Source organism: Pecten maximus, chromosome 9 (assembly GCF_902652985.1).
Source record: "Pecten maximus chromosome 9, xPecMax1.1, whole genome shotgun sequence".
In the NCBI taxonomy this organism is placed as follows: Eukaryota; Metazoa; Mollusca; class Bivalvia; order Pectinida; family Pectinidae; genus Pecten; species Pecten maximus.
This window is the reverse complement of record NC_047023.1, coordinates 40,313,802-40,320,623: the sequence shown is the minus strand read 5'-3', so window position 1 is coordinate 40,320,623 and position 6,822 is coordinate 40,313,802. Positions and strand designations below refer to the sequence as shown.

General features: G+C 41.9%; 1 protein-coding gene across 1 annotated transcript in view; it reads left to right on the top strand.

Moving 5' to 3' along the window:
* The window catches only part of LOC117334013 (ficolin-3-like), a 175,673-nt gene that overhangs the window by 113,475 nt on the left and 55,376 nt on the right, over nucleotides 1–6,822 (top strand). The window lies entirely within an intron of this gene.

Here is a 6,822-nt window from a genome sequence, read left to right as displayed (position 1 = left end):
TTGCAGAACTTTGCCATATTTTTTTCTGTGATTTTTTTTCTCCATTTTTTTTTTATTACGGAGTAGGTTATTTACTTGAATATACATTTATTTTTCCCCGCATTTTTTCTCTCTTTAGTGCAGATCTAGGTATATTGACTTATTGATATTTATTTATTTATTTATTTTCTAAATTTTCAGTCAAATTAGTTGTTCTATATCGATCAGTTTTTTTGTTTTTGTTTTTGCTTGCAACCAGTCATTAGTTGTTTACATCTGTGATATCAGTATAGAGTTCATAGTTTTACTCTTATGTTCCCTGTTATAGTGTTTTGTGTGTTATTGTAGTGTTTCTGGGCTTTTGTGTTGATAATTACTTGCATTGTTACTATTTCTAATTGTACCATTGCTTCAGCTGATATCATTCTTATGGTATCATATATGATATGGAATATTGCTGTTTATTTGCATTTGTCTAGACTTTTCTATACACATTTTGTTTCAGCATCAAACATTTTTTTCTCTCTTTGAATTTATGTTTGTTGTTAGTTTCTGTGTATTGATTATCTTGATATATTTCATCATGTCGGATTTAACAAAGGAGGAAGGAAGGAAGTTGATTGATCATTTCAATGCTATAGGGATAAAACCCAAACTTGACACACTAGAGGATTTTGAGAAATGGATGAGAGATCATGTTCATTCGGTTGACAAGCATCATACTGATCAGGATGAAGATAACAAGGAGAAAATGCAGGCGTCGCTTCATACCCAGTACACTACTTCTGCCATTCAGCATTTTCCCAAGATATCTCATTTCTCAGGTGAAAATGACCAGAAGGATGTACCATATGATGTCTGGAGAAAGGAAGTGGAGTGTATTGTCAAGGAAGGGCACCCAGATCATGCGATAGCGCAAGCCATTAGAAGTTCCTTAAAAGGAGAAGCACTTAGAGTGAGGTCCATACTGCCAGCTTCTGCTGCTACTGGTGATGTTTTAGCAAAGATGGATAGCATTTATGGTACAGTAGTGAAGACAGAGAAATACCTTGCCAAGTTTTACAGTGCTCGACAGGAACCAGATAAAAGTGTATCATCTTGGAGCTGTAGACTGGAGACTTTACAAAGCTGTGGATGGAGGGCAAGTAGATAGGAACCATTCTAATGTTATGCTGTGTACTATGCTGTGGCAGGGTCTTCGTTCATACTTGAAGGATATTACTGCACATTTGGTAGACCGCATCAAGGATTTTGATGATTTACGCATAGCTATACGTCGTTTTGAAGAAGATCAGAGCCAGTGTCAAACTGATGAGAAGGTTCCCAAGAAATCTGGAGCCATTTCGAAGGCGGCTGTGGACATGCCTTTAGCTAAGGAGGAAGGAATACAAGAGATTAAGGGGATAGTTCAACAGCTTGCTGTGGATGTTAAAGCACTGAAGGAACGACAGTTTCAGCATAAGAAGAAGTATCCGCAGAAGGATAGACAGCCTCAGCAACATACAGATCGGACAACATCAAACAGATTTCCCCAATACCAGCAACCCTATCAACAACAGACTACATCTTCTGGTGACAACAGTCAGCATTTCCAGAGTTTAGGATATGGATACCCTAATTCTGCGCCACCTAAGGATATGAACCAGGAACCAGTATGTTTTAGATGTGGTCAGGTAGGCCATATAGCCTTGGGGTGTAGGGTCAGACTGGACACCAGAACAAAGTCTTTAAACAACCAGCGGCCATCATCAAGGGGCAGACGATAGGCCGTGAGACACGACGGGACCGCACCAGTGAGCAGCCACCGGACTTACTTGGACCTGCTACAGAGTCAACTGTGATTGTTGAAGGAACACAGACGCGAGCTCTTATGGACTCGGGTTCAACTGTATCAACTATCGGCAAAAGTTTTTATCACAAGCATCTACAACACTTGGAAATCAAGCCTTTGAGTTCCATTCTTAAGATTGAGTGTGCGGATGGACAGGTTTTACCCTATGAAGGATTTGTTGAAGAATCTATTACCTTTGAGGGGACAGGCCTGTGTGGTGAAGATAGTAGGATTGATTGTGGCATATTTCTTGTGGTCCCAGACAGCCCCTATAATTTGAGTGTACCTATACTTGTTGGAACCAACATTTTGAGTGTTGTGATGGAAAGGGTACGTGAAAGTTATGGTTCAACATTTTTACAGAAGGCCAAACTTACTACGCCATTATACTTGTCATTTAGATGTATGGTTCTACGGGAGAGGGAGTTGGAGAGAAGAAATCACCGATTAGCTATTGTGAGGTATGCGGGAGATACACCCATTACCCTCAAGCCCAACTCAGAAGTTATGATGGATGGGATAACCGGAAAGCACTTAGCTTATCCACCAGTTTGTGCTGTCCTGCAACCCAGTACTACTTCTCGTATCCCAAAGGACTTGGACATTACTCCAACACTCGTTCCATACAGTTATGGTATGAATGGAAATGTAAAGGTCCATATCACCAACTTATCGACAGATACAGTAACCATTCAGCCGAGAGCCATACTGTGTGAGATGCAACCAGTTACAGTAGAGGAATCAACTTCAGAAAATGTTCCTGATATATCAGACGATGACGTCATGGAAAAGATAGAGGTCTGCACTGATGGATTGACATCGGATGAGATTGCACAGGGTAAACTTCTCTTGGAACAACATCGTGGTATCTTCGACTGGTGACACCGATCTTGGACATACATCACTAGTGAAGCATATGATCGAATTGACCAATGAAATACCCTTCAAGCAGAGATGTCGACGCATTCCACCGTCCATGTTTGACGAGGTGAGGAATCATCTCCATCAGTTGATAGCAGCTGGAGTGATACGCAGATCCCACTCTCCATGGTCTTCAAATATTGTTTTAGTACGTAAGAAGAACGGAAAGCTTCGTCTTTGTGTGGACTATCGCCAACTCAACGATAGAACTGTGAAGGATGCCTATGTACTTCCGCGCATAGATGAGATCCTAGACAACTTAGCGGGCAATAGGTTCTTCTCAACTGTCGACATGAAGTCAGGTTACCATCAAGTGGAGATCCATCCTGAGCATAATGAGCGAACCGCCTTCACAGTAGGACCCATAGGATTCTATGAGTACATGCGGATGCCTTTTGGCCTTGCCAATGCTCCGGCTACCTATCAGAGGTTGATGGAGGAAGCTTTGATGGGCCTGCACACCAAGTACTGTTACGTCTACATTGACGACGTGATTATATCTTCTCCAAGACATTCAACGACCACCTACACCGCTTGGATCTTGTGTTTAACCGTGTCTCCGAGTGTGGGATGAAGCTTGCTCCTGACAAATGTTCTTTCTTCCGGAGAAAGGTCAAGTGTGTTGGACATATTGTGTTAGAGCATGGGATAGAGCCAGACCCAGACAAGGTAGAGAGAGTGACAGCATGGCCACGACCTGAGAACTCGGACGATGTAGGGAAGTTCCTTGGGTTCGTTGGCTATTATCGTCGATTTATTCAGGATTTTTCAAAGATAGCCCGGCCTCTTACTCTCCTCATGACACCACCTGAGAGGAAAAGGAAGAATGCAAAGAAGAAATATGATACACCACGTCCGTGGAAATGGGAGGAGGAACAGGAACAGGCATTCCAGACTCTGAAGAATTGTCTTTCAGGACCTCCTATTGTCAGTTACCCAGATTTTTCACAGCCTTTTGTTCTCCATACAGATTGCTCAGGACTTGGACTAGGAGCTGTGTTGTATCAGCATCAGAATGGAGTTAAGAGGGTGATAGCATATGCCAGCCGTGGGTTGACTAGAGCAGAACGACGGTACCCAGCACATCGCTTGGAGTTCCTTGCTCTTAAGTGGGCTGTAACAGACAAATTCGCAGACTACCTCATAGCATGCCCATTTACAGCCATCACTGACAATAATCTGCTGACGTATATTTTATCTTCTGCGAAGATGGATGCGACATCTCAGAGATGGGTTGCGGCTTTAGCCAATTTCAACTTCAGCATCCAGTACCGGCCAGGGAGCAGCAATGCAGATGCTGATGGGATGTCTCGTCACCCTTCCTTGCAGAAGGATGCAGAAGAAATGGTAACCATTTCAGAAGATGTTGTCAAGGCTTTAAGCAAGAACATTACAGTTTCTCCTTACATTGAGACCATCGCCATGTCAGCTCAAGTTGTCAAGGAGACTGATGATATCCCTTCATCTTCGACTCCACATTTGTTACCTGAACTCAAAGAAGATCAACAGAAGGATTCTTTACTTAGGTTTTTGATACCATTTGTCAAGACAGGAAACAAGCCGAAGAAGGACAACATACCCCCAGTATCGGGTCACTTAGTCATGCTGAAGAATTATGATCGACTAAAGATGAAAGATGGGTTGTTATGCAGAGATCTTACCATAGATGGAGAAAACAGAAGCCAGATTCTATTACCAAGGTCAAAGGTTAGCACGGTGCTAACCATGCTGCACAACGACATGGGACATCAGGGTCGTGACAGAACTATATCTTTAGTTAGGGATCGGTTCTTTTGGATTGGAATGGCTAAGGACATTGAGGGCTGGATAAAGGCATGTGATCGTTGTGTGCTAAGGAAAACACCAGCTAGGACATGTGCGCCTCTTGTATCGATCAACACCTTTCAACCATTAGAGCTTGTCTGTATGGATTTTCTCTCACTGGAAACTTCTAAGGGTGGAGTCGAGAATATTTTGGTTTTTACAGATCATTTTACGCGATATGCGGTAGCGGTACCTACTCGCAACATGACTGCCCGAACTACTGCCGAGGTTTTCTTCAACCAGTTTGTAGTTCACTATGGATTACCTCGGAGGATACACTCGGACCAGGGCCCCAATTTTGAAAGCCATCTAATGAAGGAGCTCTGTAGTATCACAGGGGTAGAGAAATCACACACTAGTACTTATCATCCAATGGGAAACGGACTTTGTGAAAGATTTAATCGGACCAGAGCAAAAGAAGAATTGGAAAGCTCACGTTGCGAGCATGGTGCATGCCTACAACTGCACTCGTCAGGAATCTACAGGTCAGAGTCCGTATTTTCTCATGTTTGGACGGAATCCTAGATTGCCAGTGGACCTAGCTTTTGGAATTGACTTGGGAACGGAGTCCAGTTCCACAACGAAATATGTGCAGGAGATGAAGCAGCGACTCACAAAAGCTTATGAGCTAGCCGCGACACACTCTACAAAAGCTAAGGACAGACAGAAAATAAACTATGATAGCAATGTACGAGAAGCAGTATTAAACATTGGAGATCGGGTTTTAGTAAAGATTGTGGCATTCAAAGGGAAGCACAAACTGTCCAATAAGTAGGAGGAAGAGCCTTACATTGTAATGGACCAGCCAAATCCTGGAATTCCAGCATATGTGGTTAGGCAGGAGAATGGTGAGGGACGTGTAAGGACATTGTACAGGAACCACCTCTTACCTATTGGATATGTACCCAAGTTGGAAGAGAAGCCAAGACCAGCTCCCAGGAAGAGGAAGCATGTCTTGAGGAAAGTGCCTTCAATTGAAGTTGAAGGATCTACTTCATCTTCAGAGGGGGAGGAAGTGCTAATTGGAAGGACAGATGTTCGACAAACATCAACTCCGGACCTCCCAATAGCCGAGTCAGTAGTTGATACAGTTGAAGAGCCTCAAGATGATGTGGAGCCAGAATTAGAGCCAGACGGAGATGGAGAAATTCCACAGGACAACCCTACTGTGCCTAGGAGATCGCGGTGGACAAGGGAAAAGCCTACATGGATGCGCAGTGGATAGTTTATTATGAGAAATCAGTCACTGGTCGAAGAGCCTGATTGGAAACAGAGGGCAAAGTTTCTGACAGAACTTGTGGATACAGGGATTCTTGCAGAAAAGAATGACCAGGTTATGTCTACATTGCTTCAGATCCTTTCTGGAAAGGTCACATAACTACTTGTATAATATATCAAGGATATACAACTTTATGATTTATTTTCACATGTTTAGAATGTTTATTACCTGTTGTACATCTCTTGTCGAGGACGACATTTTTCGAAGTAGGGGAGAATGTAACAGGGTCTAATTTTATTAGTTTTTATCATTTTATATATTAAATGTGATATTTGTGTTTAGATGTCTGTTTAAATGTGCCCAGATTGTATTGTGTATGTGTTTGTCGTTTATTGACGTTACATGTTACAGGGTGTGATGTTTTATGTTCTCTATGTTATGTCTTGCTGTATTTTGTGTTACAGTTTACACCCTGTGATCTAAGTCCAAAGTCTTTGTCCTTTTCTTGTGTTTTATTGGTCACTTTTTTTTTATTTCCTTTGTTGGTCAGTTTTGGCGGGAATGTTATTGTTAGGGTAGTTAGACTCCTGTCGGTAAAGCTGACCACAAGTATATTTTCCTGGTTCAAGATTTTAGACAGGTTAAAAATGTAATGAAACTGTGGAGAGAACGAACGTGGAAGTATTGTGTAGGATGGCTCTGTGCCACACACAGAGTGATTCCATTCCTTTCCTTTACGTATTCGTTCTTGTTCCCGTTCTGTACAACATGTGCTGTGTATAATACCTGCTCGAATTCTTCAGAATAAAGAACTCATTGTATCTTACAACCGGCTTAATTTTGTATGAAAAGCAACACGGTTACATTTGTATTTTTTGTGTTTTGATAAAGGGGCGGATTGTTTAGAAAATTTAACAAGCCTCATTGTCCACATTGTTTGAATTACTTCTTTGCCACATATATATATATATATATATATATATATATATTTTATTTCCTTTGTTGGTCAGTTTTGGCGGGATTGTTATTGTTAGGGTAGTTAGACTCC